The sequence below is a fragment of the Ambystoma mexicanum genome, chromosome 1q (assembly GCF_040938575.1).
Source record: "Ambystoma mexicanum isolate Mex_15411 chromosome 1q, UKY_AmexF1_1, whole genome shotgun sequence".
Taxonomy (NCBI): Eukaryota; Metazoa; Chordata; class Amphibia; order Caudata; family Ambystomatidae; genus Ambystoma; species Ambystoma mexicanum.
Window position 1 is genome coordinate 338,796,605 of NC_090922.1, and position 17,184 is coordinate 338,813,788.

Consider the following 17,184-nt stretch of genomic DNA (forward strand, 5'->3'; position numbering starts at 1 on the left):
AATCCTGAGTTTATGTTATGTCTTCTCAAAAAATGATTTAGGGGTAAATAATATTGAAATGGATATGGCTGGTGTACTTATATTAACTTTATCTCGTATTCATAATATACCCCCATTAGCCAGCTTACATATCATTAGCAAATGAAATGTTTGCGTTCTGGTAAAATCTCAAGATGCATAACTGTTGTTGAATTATGGCTGCATCCTCTATACCAAATGCAGTGCCTAGCATTCTCCGACACTGCTGTTATTTTCCGTCTTTATTTTTATTTCTCATATTTATTTACTATTTTTTTAAGCTTGAAAATGATTCGAGATAATGTATACTTCTAGATTCCTATGATAAACTTGAGTCCGGTACTAGACGCAGTGAATCTGAAACTAAACATTACAATCATTTAAACTTGGCTCTGTAGGTTGAAAACAAAATTATGCAAAAGATGCTAAGGTTGGTATATATTTGTATGTGATGTTCTCCTTCCACTACAGGTAAAAGACTTTGAAATGGTTACCGTATGGAACTTTATTCTCATTGGACGATGATACATATGTAATTTGGGGTGTAATTGTGTATTGCAGTAAGAGAACTAGCTTTCCTGAAATTAAACAATTTCACTGTGCATACAAAAACAGGTCAGGGCACCCCACTGCAAGAAAGAAGGCGGCATGATAACCTGTTCTGTGGGAATGTACCCACTCAGAGTCTGCAGTCCCATGTTTTAGCTCAAAGTGCCTTTCACAAAGGAGGAAAGTCCATTGGCATATCAGTCTTTGTCCCGCCCACTTGAGCAGTCCAGCACCGATGCATTGGTAATCCTCCTTTGAACAAGAGTACCAACAGCAAACCCAGACACATGTTTTGGCCTAGTCAGGCCTCATCAGTGAGGTGGAGCTGTGCCTCTCTGAACGCAGTGAGCAAGGGGTCCACATCTGGATAACCCTAGGTAACTTAAGGTGACCAACCCCAAGTTCCTTTTACATGCAAAAAGAGGTTAGGGCACCCCTCTGCAAAAATGAATATCACTTTGTTAGGAGGAACACAAATTTAGATTCAGGTTGACGATAGAGCTGATCAAGTATGAGAAAGATCTAGTAAAACCATATCAGTCCAGTGTGTTGCTATTGAATACATACAAATTTATTTTATTTTTTTTTATTTTGATGCCTTTACCAAAGGGTACACAAAAACTGAGTGATGCCACAATTGACGATTTAAAACTTCTTCAAGGACTGTTTTGCTTTTGTCAGTCAATTTAGTTGGCTTAAGTTCAAACAGCCTTGCTTAAAGTGGTACAAATAGTCAAGGAGGGGCCCTAATGAGTAACAAACATTGTTTTTGGGGGCAGGCCCTAAGAAGTGCCTGGAATGACCATAGAAGCGCAAGTAGTCGAGAAACATTTAATAAATGACGTCTATATAATAAATAAAGGAGTGTGCTAGCAGAGATGGTTGACAGCCAATTCTTCTTAAGTATTATTAAACCATTAACTAGCAGTCAAAATTTGTCTAATCAAATATTCTAATAAAACCAAAATGAAATCAAAATCTGTCAGCATTCCAGTTTTTTAGCTCTTTAAAGGAAATACATGATTAATGTGCATTTATTCATTGTATTCAATATTTCTAACGACAAGACTTCAGTATAATAACCTGTTGCCAAAATCAACCAATGTATTATCTGTATTATATTTTCCTTTCAATTCATTATAAACAAATAATGTAACTGCAAATGTATTAAACTTACGATGTGATTCTAAATATGGGGTGATAGTGACATCTGCTGGGCAAGGTCAACATTGCTGTTGATGTTTTATTGCCTTTTAGTGTACAACCTTAGAGTAAAATCAGTTTCAGAAATCAGGTTCTGGAGATCTATAAGTGCCCATGTTCGAGAACCCCAGCTCCTGTTAATGTAAAGCTTTGCAAAAGAGGCACAGATCATTTAAAGTGCATGCCGTCAACATGGGGATTTATGACATCGCGGAGTGAAGTCTTTCAGTAGTGCTCCGATTTGTACCTAAGATGTTGCCAGAAATTAACTGCTGGCTTTTTTGCTTTTTGAAGATAATGGAAATAATACATTATTTAATTATTTTTGGGATCTAGGTTTTAAGTAAATATTTTTTTCAAACACTTATTTTATATATGCATATTATCAAAGGAAATGCAAACGGTACTATATATAACTTGTATCTGATGTTTGGACAGCATAGCAGGTCCATTTAAGCAAATCAATTAACTATTGATGAATCAATTAAATATGATGTTTTCCCTTATTGCCACTCATGGTGGCAATTAAGAGCCCCGGCGTTTTTTGTGTGGCAAATTTGCACGATGATAAAGTAGTGACTTTGAGATCCCTCTGGAATAAGGGATAACATGATATGTGAATAGTCCACAAGAACTTTTTTAAAGGTTGCACGTGCCAGTCTCACACAGTTATCCATAGGTTTGAAGCAGAAATAGTGAATGTTTGCAAGAGCTTTGTGTTTTTTTTCTAACCTCAGTATCTTTACAGATTTCACAAATCAGGTCCATATCACACTTGGCCGTTGTTGCTAAAAATATTGGTTAAGATACTTAGGGCCTCATCACGGGTTTGGAAGTAACCCTTAAATCCGGCGGTCGCGCTATTACCGCCGGACTTAAGGGTCCGCCAAATCAGGGCTTCGGGAAATCCGCTGAAAATTCGCGCTATTACCGCCAGCGGGAAATCCGCCGGCAGTAAGAGCGTGAAAATTCCCCATTGAGCCCAATGGGGAATGGGGCATTCCCGAATGGGCTCAGTGGGGAATTCCATTACCGCCAAACCCGTGATCTGGTGCAGGGGCTTTGGCGGTAGGGCTAATACCACCAGCTGTAATACCGCCGGCGTTACCGCCCAACTCGTGATGACGCCCTTAGTTTTCTGCTGAAATACCATATCGACCGGACATTAACAAAAAACCTTAGCAGTCTGAGATACAATTTCAGTTAACGTGGCAATATGGTACGATATAACACCTGGACACCATGCAAATGCATTCATTGACTGCAGAACAGGGATGTGCAGTGTCAGCAATAACCTTTAACGTGCAGCAAAAATAGTGGATGCTAGCAAATTCTGTGCATTGCTCAAGGTGTGGTTGTATCCAGATTAATTGCATCCTGGATGTACCAACTGATGCTAAAACCTTGTGTGAAGATTCAATATGGTTATCTGCTGGGAACCCAGAGCCCATCATAAGAAACCTTAACAAAATAACTTACACAGTTTCAGCTTAAAGGGCAACAGGACACACTAAGTGTTTGACGGTAATGTCACCTGGCAGTAAATCTTCAAAATGACCTCCAAACTCACGTTTCCTAACGCCCACTCAGTCAGAATTATGAGAGGTACTATGGTAGATAAATGGCCATTTTTAGAGTCCATAGAGCTTCATGGGGGCTTTTATTGGATATACTGAGTGGTAATTTGACTAGGTAAATCTACAGAGTTTTGGGGATAAGTGGGGCGATATACCTCCAGCAAAATGCTGGAAGTATATCCTTCATTTTAGCCCCAAACCTAGAGTATAGCAATGCCAGTATTGCCACTGAACTGGAATAGCTGTCTGAAAACACTATTATTGACTAGTTACTGTTTGCTAAAGAACCATATCACTGTCTACTGCCCTGCCAGGTACTTGACAACTCACATCAGTAATGATATCAATGATATCACTATTGTCCTACAGTCATGCACTGTGTGCCAGACTACATTACACACCGTGAGTAGCTTCATGCCAAGCATTTGTCCCACCCTACTTTACAAATGGCTCTGTATCCTAGACAGGCAATGGAACATTGGATTTCAGAATCAAGGAAGTTATGCTTGTGGCAACACTATATTGGGACATTTGGGCAGGAGGAGGTTCCCATTTGTTATTCTAAGAGGCAGACATCAATCCCACCAATCTGATGTGGGTATATCCCCATATAGCACCTATGCTGTGCCAAACTGTAAGACACATTTCTTAAACACTTTATTCAATTGAAGGGCCTTCTTCTGGCTAAAGATCTCTTACTAGACAGGGCCCAGCGAAAAGAACAGCTGGCTGCTTGCCTGCCACCCACTTACTGATCAGTCACAAGCAACATGCATGTGGAGTCAAGGAACCACTAGAAGTCTTGGGCCTGGAAGACCTGATAAGCGGTGTCTGGCAAGGCTGTTGCACTGTCTTGTCCAGTTCGGAGTTTGGTGCTGACATTCCAGCCCAATATGGAAAGTTTATTGCTCTTTTTGGCTTTGGCAATTTCTGGTGGTGTACTGACCAAATATATTGACAAAATCATTGGTTCTGAACAGGAGAAAGGGAGAAAGGGAGAAAGGGGAGTTTTGGAGCAATGTATGCGTTGGCATGGCGACTTGCCAATGCTTGGCAATGAAATTCCTTTTTTCCATCTGCTTTGCTTTGTCTTTTATCAACGTGCTTCCACCATTTCATGTGCTTTAATGAGTTCTTCAAGAAGGGAGCGCCCACACTCAATTCCAACACACAAAGTGTATATTCCTGTAGCACTACGTGGATGTAATCCAATAGTGGATTGTTCATGGTTTTTCTCAAGAGTACTGCCACATGTCACGTGTTATCTGTGACTTTCTGCGTGGAGTGATCTCTTTGCAAGACGAAAAGGACTCGGACTCGCTATGGACACGTACCCAGCATGCGTCGACCTGCCCCTGCCAGGACTCCGCTTGCAGACCTCAACTCTGACCCGGTGAGGGCCAGGGGCTGCTTCGAGGTCCTTCTCGGGGTGCATCCTCCAGCTCAAGAACACGAAGCTTGAGGGAAGACGGGATAGGAACGGGAATTCTGAACGAAACAGCATGCTAAAAAGAGGAGCACAACAGACGCCCGGTCGTCAATTAATGAGTCTGACTTTCGGAAAGGTAAACACATACATTGATGTAAAGGTAACTCTTTTACTAGATCCGTGACTGCTTGAAGACTCCCGTCCACCCATACTAATGTTCCTCGCTGAAGTAGCAGCCTGAGTGATAAGTATGGGAGGGGGGCCTTGCTCCCCTACTGCGCTGGTTTAGTCCGCAGCACCCCAGCAGGCTGGGGCCGGCGTTTTCAGCCTTTTCCTTCTCCCCATGGCCCGCTTACCCCATTAAAGTAATTTGAAACTCCCCTTCTGCTGCTTTGTTCCTCACTTCTCCCCTTCCTTCGACTTGCATCCACCATCGAGCAGACACCCCTCCCCACCTTTATCGCATGGCTTGCTCCTGCCGGCTCTCCCTCTGCTCCGACATGCTTCCCTCACCAATATTGCCGTTGCCTTATATCACTGGGCAGGATTAGGGAAGGGTTGCTCAGTAAGTGCTTAGGGCCATTTTCTGAACTCTTCAGGGTGGCTCCTGTCACTTGGCTGCCGCCACCCTAGCATCGGCAGAGGTGATGAAAGCATGCTGTCCCTTGGACAGAGCGGTTATGGTGCATTCTGGTACTGGTTGTTAGATCCTATGCCCGCCCCTTCACTTGCATGGGCCTACAAACCCCATCAAGGAAAGTGCCTGTGGGGTCTAGCGTGTGTGCCATCTAGGAGTGGGGGCTCCTTTTCTCATCTTGATAGCGCCTCCTTGTCCAGTGCTCCCTGGAGAAGTGGGACAGTAGCCTGGCTGCCGCCTAAGCTTGGTGCACTTCTGTCCTTCTTGCACTCTCAAAGCAAAGTCGTTTGCCGCTTTATGCCGCCCCTCGACCAGATATTGTAGTACAATAGTGGTTGGGGAGCAACGGAGTTATATAGGTAGTTAAAACAGTCAACTTTTTGGCACGAGAATTGGCAGAGCGGTGCTGGCAGATTGGTTTGTGATGGGTAATCACATTTGAGTAGGTGGCGGCTGGTGTTTCTTGGGCGAAGAATTGGGAATGGAATGAGATTTCCAGTTTTTTTTTTTTTTGGCAGTTTGTCAGGACAATGTGGGTGTTCTCTTCACACACCCTAGCCATATGGAAGCTAGTACTAAAGTAAAGTAGCATCCACCATATTCAGTTACACGGGGTGGGGCAAAGGAAACTTGATGAACTGAATCTTGCGGTCATTTTATTTGCAATGCCTCGATGTTCGCGGGTGTTTTCGGTCCGAGATGTATTGTTTCCAAGGGGAGAGAGGGGAAGGGTGGTTGTTCCAGTGCCTGATCCCGGCATGTGTGTGCAGTGATGGGAAGTGTGGATGTAGGTGGCGAGTGTGAGGTCGGGTCACTGATGAGAGTGCTGGCCATTATTGGATCCTTCCGTTCAGCGCGGCTCCGTTTCATTGGGAAACGGTATGGCGCGGAAGGATTCTGTAAATGAGGCACAATGTTTTAAGATGTACTGTTTAAGCTCCATTTAACACCCCCTGGTTCTTGACTCAGCCTGTTTCAGGGATTATACATACAATTGTGTTTTGGGTATCAGATAAGTAGATTTGCATTAAAATGGTTGTTTGCATGACAACATAGAAACATTTGTTGGATCCTTGCGGTTTTAAGAATATGTGTAAGCGTTTCTTTACTATTGGTTAATTTCCATGGGAACGTAATGACCATTTCAGGCTAAATGCTAGCGCCCATTCGAAATTTAGGTCCCTGGAAAAGAAAGTGAACCACAATTGCAAATGGAAATTTGTTGCTCTTCTTGCAAAACTGCTTCTGGTCAGATATGTAGGAAATTTGAGTTTGAAAGCACATCTGGTCAGTGTCATTTAGAATACCCAGTACTGCACAGTGCAGCGACTCAAGAAATGGGCAGACTTTGGCCCAAAGAACTGGCTCATAGGATCCGGTGGGCTAACCCTTCGGCCACTGCCTTATAGACCTTTCCGTTTGCGTTTCCCTTGGTCGAACACTGGCCTGGATTCAAATGTGCGGCACCTGGGTATCACATGGGATCTCACCGTCTCAGCTGGAAACTCCTGGATGAAGAGAAACACGGAAGCGGGTAGGAGTGTGCACCTCACTGCTTACATAATCCACAAATTAAGGCATATTGGGGGAGAGAATCCTATTGTACAGACATGAAGCATTCAGCTCTGAATTGCTTACATGGCAGTGGGTATGTATGGAGCTGGGTGTCATGAAGTGAGGCGGGTTTTAGGAGGAGGCATGTGTGAGGGCTGTGAATGGTAATCAGATGGCAACCGTCTCCTCTCTTTGCCACTTTTTTGCCTCTTAACAATAGGGGTGGGCAAGTAGTAAAATTAAAATGCATTGGCATGCATAGGTGGTAGCATTCAAATTTAACATCGGGTTAGCTGTTTAATGCTGTTCTTATTTAGCTTCAGGCTGGTGACAAGATTACATTTCTAAAAAATTATATTGTAAATTAGTGATTCCTGTCGGTCAACTTTTAGTGTTTGAAACCTGTTCGAAAACGTTTGAAAACTCAACTATAGTTTGTTGAAGTAGGAGCTTGTTATTAAAAGCTGACAACATAGCTTGGTGGGTTGAGCTCCTGGTGCATTGATCAAAGTGTAAACGCATGACCACAGATTTTAATCTAATGGGGCTAATCTTGCATTCGTCCTTTCAAGGTCGGTAAAATAAAGGGTGTTTGCTTTTGGTGTTACAAACTCATATTGTTTAGGCTGAAACGGATCATAGCTTTTTTTTCTTTAATGAATATAAATGGCTAACGTTAATTAGCATGTGTTACCCTTTCTCGCTAGTTTTTCCTCGTAATTATTAGGGATGGCAACTTCTATCAATGGCTTCCTCCCTTTCTCTATTCCACTTGTCATTCTGTTTCCCACCTGCACCCCTTATTGCATCCTCCGTTGAAACTTTGCACTCTCTTCCTTGCACCCTGGTGCCTATAAATGCAAAATGCAAAGAACAGTAAACGGCTAAACTATAGGCATTGCCAATACTTGCTGAGTCAGGCTACTGTGCCCCTCAGTGCCCCGATCGAGTTTCTGATGGCCCTAATCAGTAAGAGAGCACACACAGTTGTGAGTTGGGATCCCTGGGGATCCAGTCAAATCAAGGAAAGCCATATTTGGCCACCTCTAAAGGGGGCATGTGAGCCACTACCACTCATCACTCTCGTTTCTGCCAGGCTATCCACCGGAGCACAAGCTTACCTTAACTTTCTAAGCTGTAGAATATGCCATCCTGTTGTACCACCATTCCGCTGTGTTGCAAGATAATATTATTATGTGTAATCCCTCACCACTCGCACGTGAAACGTGAGTGCCTTCCCTGGTCATTGACGGGTTTTAAGTGACGCGCAAACGTGAAATGCTCTATTCACAGCATACCCACGCTCTGCTTTATTCCAACTCGCAGTGCTGCCATTTTCTAAACACTTTGCCACTACCATGGATTCCTTGGACCTTGAGAGCTGGCCATGGATTTTAAAACCCAACAAACGCCCCCATTCGCCCCCTTCCCCACCCCCAACAATAAAGCACTGTTGGACGGTTCAGATTATTATATCGCTCATGTGTTCTTGTTATTATTGTGTTTTTTTTAAACCTTCAACCTGTTGGACTATATGATGTGTGTGTACTATTTTCATAGTTTCCTTTGTCTGGTGATTGGGATCCTGGTTTCTCATGAGCTTTGCATTGAGCTTGTTGTTTCGGCATCTCGCCCTACCTCTTGCAGGAGGCCCCTTGACTTCTGCCACTGGAGCGTAGAGGGGAGCTGAGGCTCCCTTCACTTCCGTTTGTGTAGTGCTGAACTTGGGTGCTTTACAACGCACTCTTGCCCTGCCCTCGCAAGAACATCCGCAGCAAATAGCAATAACATTTCTGGGATTATTCAAGCCTTGCAAAATGCACAAAACCGGGAACATGCCGGAACTTCTCAATCCTGTCACCTGCCTTGGCTAGTTTTCCGTAGCCATTTGCAGCTGCAAGTGTAACACGGTAAGGCCGCTGCAGCAGCTTCATAGGCATTCATATTTCTTTTGCCCAGAATCATGACACTTTCTGACACCTGCGTCAATGACAATAATGAATGCATTTGTGATGAGCATTAAGGCGTATGACTTTTGAGTTAGGCTTTAAGATGGCGCCTGTGTACAGTGTGTACCGCTGAGAATAAGTGTTCCGTTATCTTCTAGCCGCTGGATTCTTTCTTCCCCGGGTGTCATTGTGCTGGGACAAACTAATGAAGGAGAATGTGTCCTGAACGTTTGGGAGCAGATCTTTGGAACTGGCGTTGTACCAAGGTTTCAGTCACCCTGGAGGTCTACTTGACAAGTCCCCTCTCTGTCCTAGTTTACGCGGGGAGGACACATCGGGGAATGAAGGTGACCAAGAGCCTGAATGCAAGGTGCACTCGCCAGTTCAGTGTCCTCATTTCACCGAAAGAGGCTGCTTGCCTGCGGGCAGCTGCCTCCACGCTTGCCTAGCATTTCTCTATACACAGGCTTCGCATTTAATTAATCTTTTCATGCCTTTTTCATTTTCCTTCTACCTTGGAAATTACATTTTTAGGAGCATGGTAGGGGGGAGCGAGGACATAAGGAGGACTGTTCTATACCAATTTGTTGGAAGCTCTGAGCCAGTAGAAACCCTTATAAACTGGGAGGGGTGTTGAGGAGTGCGTGTGTCCTCGCCATGCCCATGTAGATTCTGATTATAGCCCGCACTACACAGGATTTTGGCTACACAGCTGCAGGGCGGTTGCGGGCTGATGAGGCGGAGTAGCAAGATGTGTGTGCTAGCTGTGTGCTACTTTCTGATTGCAGGTGTTCTGACCTGGGTTAAGGGGAAATATTGGTGTGCTATGAGGTCTTGGTGAGTGGAAGGGTTTTGGGCTTCCATCACAGAGACAGAAGACAGCCTTGAGAAAGAATCCGACTGAGAATTCCTTAAACTCTTTAGTGATTAAACTGCAGGTTACTAGCGGCTGAAAAGGGTTTTCTGCATGCAGTTGTTTACATTTTTGTTGTTGTTTGGTTAGTGGTCTTTTGACTGTGTATGACTATTTTGGATGCTCCTACATATCATCCATGAGAAGGCTTTTCACATTTTTGTTGTTGTTTGGTTAGTGGTCTTTTGACTGTGTATGACTATTTTGGATGCTCCTACATATCATCCATGGGAAGGCTTTTCACATTTTTGTTGTTGTTTGGTTAGTTGTCTTTTGACTGTGTATGACTATTTTGGATGCTCCTACATATCATCCATGAGAAGGCTTTTCACATTTTGAAAGCAGCTGATAAATCTATTCAGAAATTGTTCCCTTTGCTTCCATTCAGGCTCTCAGCCACCCAACAGGGTCTGGCGGAACACAAAGAACAAAACAAAACATTTAGGGCACTTGGACACTGTCTCCATTGGTAAATTACTCTTTTATTTGCATGTAAACATCATTTGATTAACATGTTTCCTGCAACTGGTGCTTCGTCATGGCACTGAACATTAAACGCACAATAGTAAATCCCTTGGTAAAATGTCAAAAGCAACACATTTGCAAAATGACTTGAGAACTAAAGTGCAAAATCGAATAAATACAAACTGATCAGTTTAACGCTACCCAAATGGAAGTAAGAGTAAAACAGACACGGACGGTAAAGAACATATAGATCCAGTACTGAGTAACTATGAAGGAAATCAATAATAATGGATTCAACGTAGAAATAGATTTGGCTCTTCAGATACTGTATGTAATTGTGCCAAGCGTCATGAGGAGATCAAGAAAAGAGCATCTTGATGAAGAATTGGCACAGGAGAATGTCGCATATAGAAACCTATTCTGGCTACATTTATTAATACAGATAACGCATTACACTGATGACCAAGAGACCAAGCATGTTCTGTTTCCCAATGGAGGCCTCTTACAAAGACAAGAAACTAAATGACTGATTTGGCTTCCCTTAAACCAGCTTGAAAACTCTGTGGCCACTTCTTACTCACTGCACCAGAAGGTGATGCCCAGTGTATATTGCTAATGTTTTTCAGTGCAGAGTTGTGACACTGGGTATTTAGCACCTCCCTTTCTAAGAGTACCTGCTTTTTCTGCAATTCTGATCCAGCGGGGACAATTGGTGCACCACACATGTAGTTTGACGATTGATGAATGAGGTTGCATTGAACAATTTGAGTTATAATTTGCTGGATCTTCTCGCTCTGCTGCTGACGGGTCCACAAAAACGACATTTTCCACAATTGAAAGAAGAAAAAAATTAACATTCTGTGAGCTTGTGACCAAATGTTCATCTTGTAATTGGTGGATGTTTCTGTATGTTGTCTGGGCAGATGGCTAAATCCCAACACACAGGAAGATGCAAGTGTTGCCCAAGAAAATTATGCATTTGGGGGCTCTTCTGGACTCTTAAATTATTATGCACCTGACGATGGCATTGGTGTCAGTAGGTAAGTAAAGTGGCCATGTATAGAGCATGCATGGCCCCGCAAGAAACGCGGATGGTCATTAGGGGTACACTGTCTTTTATTTATTTATTCATTGCATTTGTTACACGCCCAAACCCTAGGGTGTCACGGCGTAGTTACCGACATCTTTAACATAGAAATTAGGAATATTCACTTACATATGTATGTATGTCAGTTTATATAGCGCCGGCAGCCCGCAGGCATCAGGGCGCTTTAACAAACAACAAAAAACTATACTGAAAAACTGCTACCCTCTTTGTTATATATTCTTAATCTCAGGTTGCCGCTAACAGCAGGTCACAATTCACCTAAACAGGTGGGTCTTCAGATTTTTTCTGAAATTTAGATTTTCTTCCAATCTAAGCTCCAGCTGGAGTCTGTTCCACTGCTGTGCTGCCAATACTATAAATGATCTTCCCAATCCTGTCTTGAGCTTATGTTTAGGTACTATGAGTAGACTTTTACCTTGAGACCGTATCTGTCTCTGGGGGATGTACGTTTCCAATCAGTTTTTAAGATAGCTGGGAGCTTATCCAAAAAGCCAATTGTGAACAAGTGTCATGGCTTTGAACTTTATTCTCTCTTCTACCCTAAGCCAGTGTAGCGATCTTCTGGCCGAGGTAGTACGGTCACATCTCCTTAGTTTCTTCACGATCCTCACTGCGTCATTTTATATGACTTGGCATCTGGCTAGGTCTTTTGCAGTGGCACCTGTTAGCAGGGCATTGCCATAATCCAACCTCGACAAAATTATAGCCCTTGCAATTGTTGCTATGTTGGATTCATTTAGATACTGAGTGATGGCCTTCATGAGGCGCATGTGATGAACTGTATTTCTATGCAGATAATTCACTTGGGTTTCTGAGTTAACGGAGGAATTGACCATCATCCCCAAAGTTTTGACCTGGTTGGATACTTGAATTTTGGCTTCATTTATGAGGAAGGTCTCATACTCATTCCAAAGCTTAGCTATTATTCGACTGGACCCAAACAGAAGTTCAGTTTTAGTGTCATTGAGACGCATCCAATTTTGCTGCATCAATTCATTGATTTTACTATACACTTTTGCAATCTTCTCGCTATCCTTAGTATGTGAACCCTCTATCTCAATGATAAGCTGCGTGCCGTCCGCATAATTGGTGAAAAACACGCCAACATCAACCAGTATGTTACAAAGACTTTGCATATATATATTAAATAACATTGGTGAGAGACTTGCTCCCTTAGGGACTACAAATAGAATTGAGCTGGCCTCCGACAAATTGTTTCCCCAATGCACTTTGGCTTGGTGGTCTGTTAGAAAGGATAATAACCACTCCAATGCTACCTTGGTACATCCCATAATATCTCTCAGTGCCTTTACTAATAGTTGATGATCTACCAGATCTACCAGATCAAACACCGCACTGAGATCCAGTAGCATTAAAAGCATTAAAATTCCTATTTTTCCTTTATCGATCAAGCCCAGCATATGATTTTGAAGGTCTATCATTGCCGTTTCGGTACTGCAGAAAGACAAGGATACAAGAGTACATATTGAGGCATAGAATATCAATATACATAGCATGTTACAAAACAGGAGTCATCTTTATTTTCAGTGATCGGCTCATGCTACCAATAGATATGTTGTCTATTAAACCTGGAACAACGGGTAAGACCTATGGCGGCTGATTTTTACTAATACATGTTGAATAGCTAGGTTTTTAAAGATTTGTTGAACCCTGACAGGGATACCTCGTTTTTGATGTTTAGTGGGAGGGAGTTCCAGTGTTTGGGGGCCAGGACTTGGAAGCTGCTGTCTCCTGCTCTAGAGCATTTGTAGCGGGGGATCTTGAGGAGCGAATTATTGCTGGATCTGGGCATCCTACTGGATGTTCTTTTCTTGATGGCATTATTCAAATGAGTAGGGGCTTCGTTGGTGAGGCATTTGTATGTGACACATAATGTTTTGAATACGATTCTGGCCTTAATGGGAAGCCAATCTGCCTCCTGCCTGATGTTGGAGATGTGATCAGATTTTTTTATTCCCAGAGCTGCCCTTAATGCTTTGTTCTGCAACAGTTGGAGTTTGCTAATGTTGGTGTTGGACGTTCCTAGTAATAGGGCATTGCAATAGTCCGGCTTTGCTAGTATCAGAGCTCTAGCCAGAGTAATGCATTTTGTAGGTGTGAGGAATTGGCGGCTTAATGCAATTAATTTAGATGTGTATGATGTGGAGGATTATAGTGCTGATATGTATTTAACCATAGTAAGGCTGCTTATAACTATACTCCTAATGTTTTGACTTGTTTAAGTACTGGAATCATCTTGCCATCAATGTTGATAGAGGAGTAATCTGGGTGAAGGGTACCTATTTTGGTTTGGGAGCCCACAATGAGAATCTCTGTCTTCTCATTGTTAAGGCAGAGGCTGTTCAAGGCCATCCAATTTTGGATAATGGTAGACTTTGATGGTCAGTGTGTCCTGGTCATAGTTCCCTGAGATTAGTATAAGGATCTGGGTGTCATCTTTAAAACTGGTGTAGATGACACCCATATCATCTAATGCCGAGAAGAGAAGCTTTGTATATGCATTATATAAAGTAGGTGAAAGGCATGAACCTTGGGGTACCCCGATGGAGACTGCTATAGGGTCAGCAGCATCTTTGCCAATGGCGACTCTGGGCGTGCGTTCGGAGAGAAAGGATTTAACCCAAAAAGTAGCATTTTTGGAGAAACTGAAATCATTGGCTAGCGTGGTACATCATTTATCATGGTTTACAAGGTCAAACACTGCAGATAAGTCTAACAACAGTAGTATGCAGAGTTCCCCTGTGTCTCTAATAGTGTCCATTTGGATTTTCAAATCAATGAGTGCCGTTTCCGTGCTATGGTTCGGTGTTACAAACTTGATGGTCGTGCAGAGTATGGGCAACCCCTCTGTCCCCAAGTATCACACTGACAACACCAGAAATACTGTCTGTGTGATCTTTGAAGCCACAGGTGGAAGTCCGCAAGCCTGGACGTGGGACACAGCCGGAAGAACCCCTTGAGCGCTGCAAGGCAAGGTGCAATTGTGGTTAGAATGCAGGACAAGGTAAAGTATACGGAATGCCAAATACAAGAACACAATGTACCTGTGAGGATATGAAGGTGGTTCTGAAAAAGGCCGACGAGGCGTTGACCTTTAGACGGCTGTTGGGCCAGGCAGTGGGCAAGGTGAACACCTAGTGCAGGACCGTAATCCCAAATTGGTACGGTATTCGTGGAAGAAAACCAAACAGTCCGAGGTCAAAACATTCGATCCAGGTAGATAAAGGGTTAAGCAGAGCAGTCCATTGGGCGAAGCGTAGCAGTCAAACCGGTAATCCAAAGTACAAAAACAGTTAAGGGACAAGCGTAGCAATCCGTGAAGCAAACCGTGGTCAGGCGATGGGTAAGATCCTTGGAACGAAGAAATGGGCGACACGTGATCCAGACGAAGAACAGCTGTGAAGCAACGCTTTCTGTTTCCAGGCATCCTTTATCCATCCGGCAGAAGTCACGTGATGCATGTACGGAACAGAAGCGTTGCGTCGTTGCTAGGAGACAGGGAATCACGGGATCCGCGGCGCGCAGTGACGCGCGGTTCTCCGCAAACGGCGCAAGCCGATGCGATGATGTGGAAACAACCTCCAGTTCAGCTGCCACAGACGTGAAGGGCGGTAAATGCCAGTCCTAACATTCTGTGACCGGGAGCGAGTGGTACGTGTGCCAGATTTTGTATGTCGGGTAGCAGGGCGAATGGCAGTTGTGTGCGGGGAGGGGCGTGACCTAGATCGTGTGGTCGGCGTGACATTCGGTCTGAATCCGGATTGTCTGGCTCCCAGGAACTGATGTTGTTCTAGGTGGGTTTGAATTTGTGAATATGCTATTTTATCTATGATTTTGAGTAAGAATGGGACTGTGGTTATTGGTCGGTAATTAGTAGACACAGCAGGATCAAGAGTGTTTTCTTTAGGAGCGGGGTGACCCACGCTTCTTTGATGCTGGCTGGGACCGTGTTTGTGTTAAAGGAAGCATTAACAAAATTCGTAATGATGGGGGAGAGGGTACATACACATGCTTTAACTAGGTTGGCTGGGAATTTATCCCCTTTGCAATTTGAGGCTTTCAGCCTGGCTATAGTGTTCACTAAATCTTGGGTTACTCGTGAGAAATGGAATAGTGGAATATTATGGTCATTGGAGTTAGTAGGAGTGTTAAATGGGGTGTTTTATCTGCTAATATTTTTCGTTTAGTAACTATTTCCTTTTGTAGTAGATCAAATTTAGAGGCTAATGCATCTTGAATGGTGGTGCACCATTCTTTGTGTTGGGTGTCCTGACCCACGTTTGAACTATTATGCTACAACATTTGGTGCTGTGGGCTCAGAAAATCCAAGATGGCTGAAAAAAGCCCACATTGCGCCAGAATCCAGGAAAACCGCGCAGTTTTTGCGCACACCAAAATGGTCGCCTAACCTGCCACCCACCAGTGTGAGCGTGGTGGGCCAGAAGCGCCATGAGTGGAACGTGGTGCCAAAGGAAAAACAGCAGTGCCTGTTAGATCAAAAAGCACTTTGAAATCACCTTTGTTTCTCTGAAATGCAAGCTAAAAATGCCCATTTTAAACATTGCAAGATATTCAAAAATCTCATTGAACACCAGCAGACATTTGGCAGAATGTAGTCTTGTGTGCGTACAAAATCTGGAAAGATGAAGAGCCCAAAACAATGTTTATAACAAAACTGGCTGAGCTGTGGATGTCAGCAGCTGAAGTGAAATTGGACTTAAAGCCACTAAAATCTAAATGTTTAAAATAAATGAGTGACCTACTGTTGTGTCACATAGGTTGCAACTGTTAAATGTCATAGTTTTGAACTTAGAATCAGCATTCTAGCTGCATGTGTAAAAATTGTAAGTTTGATTTGGATGTAGAAAACTGGAACAAAAGTGACATTTAGCTGAAGCCTGGCTTAAAGAGATTGAATTCTGCCAGGCAACTACCCCCGACAGGAGTTGAAACTTGCCCAGCAACTCTTCCCAGGCCTGGTTGCCTTCTGCTGTTCCCACCAAAAGGAGGTTACACCTCTCTTATTGAATCAGGGGAGGAGCACCTGGGAGCAGAGAAACAGAACAATGAGCCTTCCTTGGCTCAGGCAAATGTTAAATTAGGGGGGTCGTAAATGGCTTCCTCTTGAGAGAAACTGGGAGGGGCAGTGCCTCTGTGAGCAACTTGAGTTGGAGGAAGTAGACAAACCAGAAACTCCACCATATGCTTTGGGAAACCACACCCCTCTGGCCCAGAGCATAATTATAAAAAGATGTATAATTCATAGTACGGACTTGTCAAAATTATATAATTAATATCATTATCCGTGTGATTTTTCTCTGCACATTTTAAGAGGTGTTAGGACTCTGTGGTATGTTCTGGGGGGTAGTATGGAAAATAAGGTATTATTCCGAATGTCTGTATGTTAGAAATCTGACACTGTATCATCTGATGCCCATATTCCTTGTGCATGTTTGTGTAAATGCTGGAAAAGTTTAGAGGTTGTGTTCTTGATGAAAAGGGCAGAATTCTGTCATAAGTGGACACGACATCTTACAAAGACAGGGATCGAATGGTTTGGTGCTACAGAAAATATGTTAACTGGACATAAAATATTAGAAAAATGGTACATAGAAAAATATGTATTTGGATCAAAAAGAGATTTGGGTGCAAATTGACAAGGGGAGTGTTCTTTCTGTATGCCATAAAATGAATGCCTGATGACACTCCATTCCTTCCCCCATCAAGGGAGAGAGGAGAGCTTGGCCAATGATAAGTTGTG

The 17,184-nt window shown here is 43.3% G+C and overlaps 1 protein-coding gene across 1 annotated transcript in view; it reads left to right on the forward strand.

Moving 5' to 3' along the window:
* The window catches only part of CHST8 (carbohydrate sulfotransferase 8), a 1,469,505-nt gene that overhangs the window by 297,937 nt on the left and 1,154,384 nt on the right, over positions 1 to 17,184 (forward strand). The window lies entirely within an intron of this gene.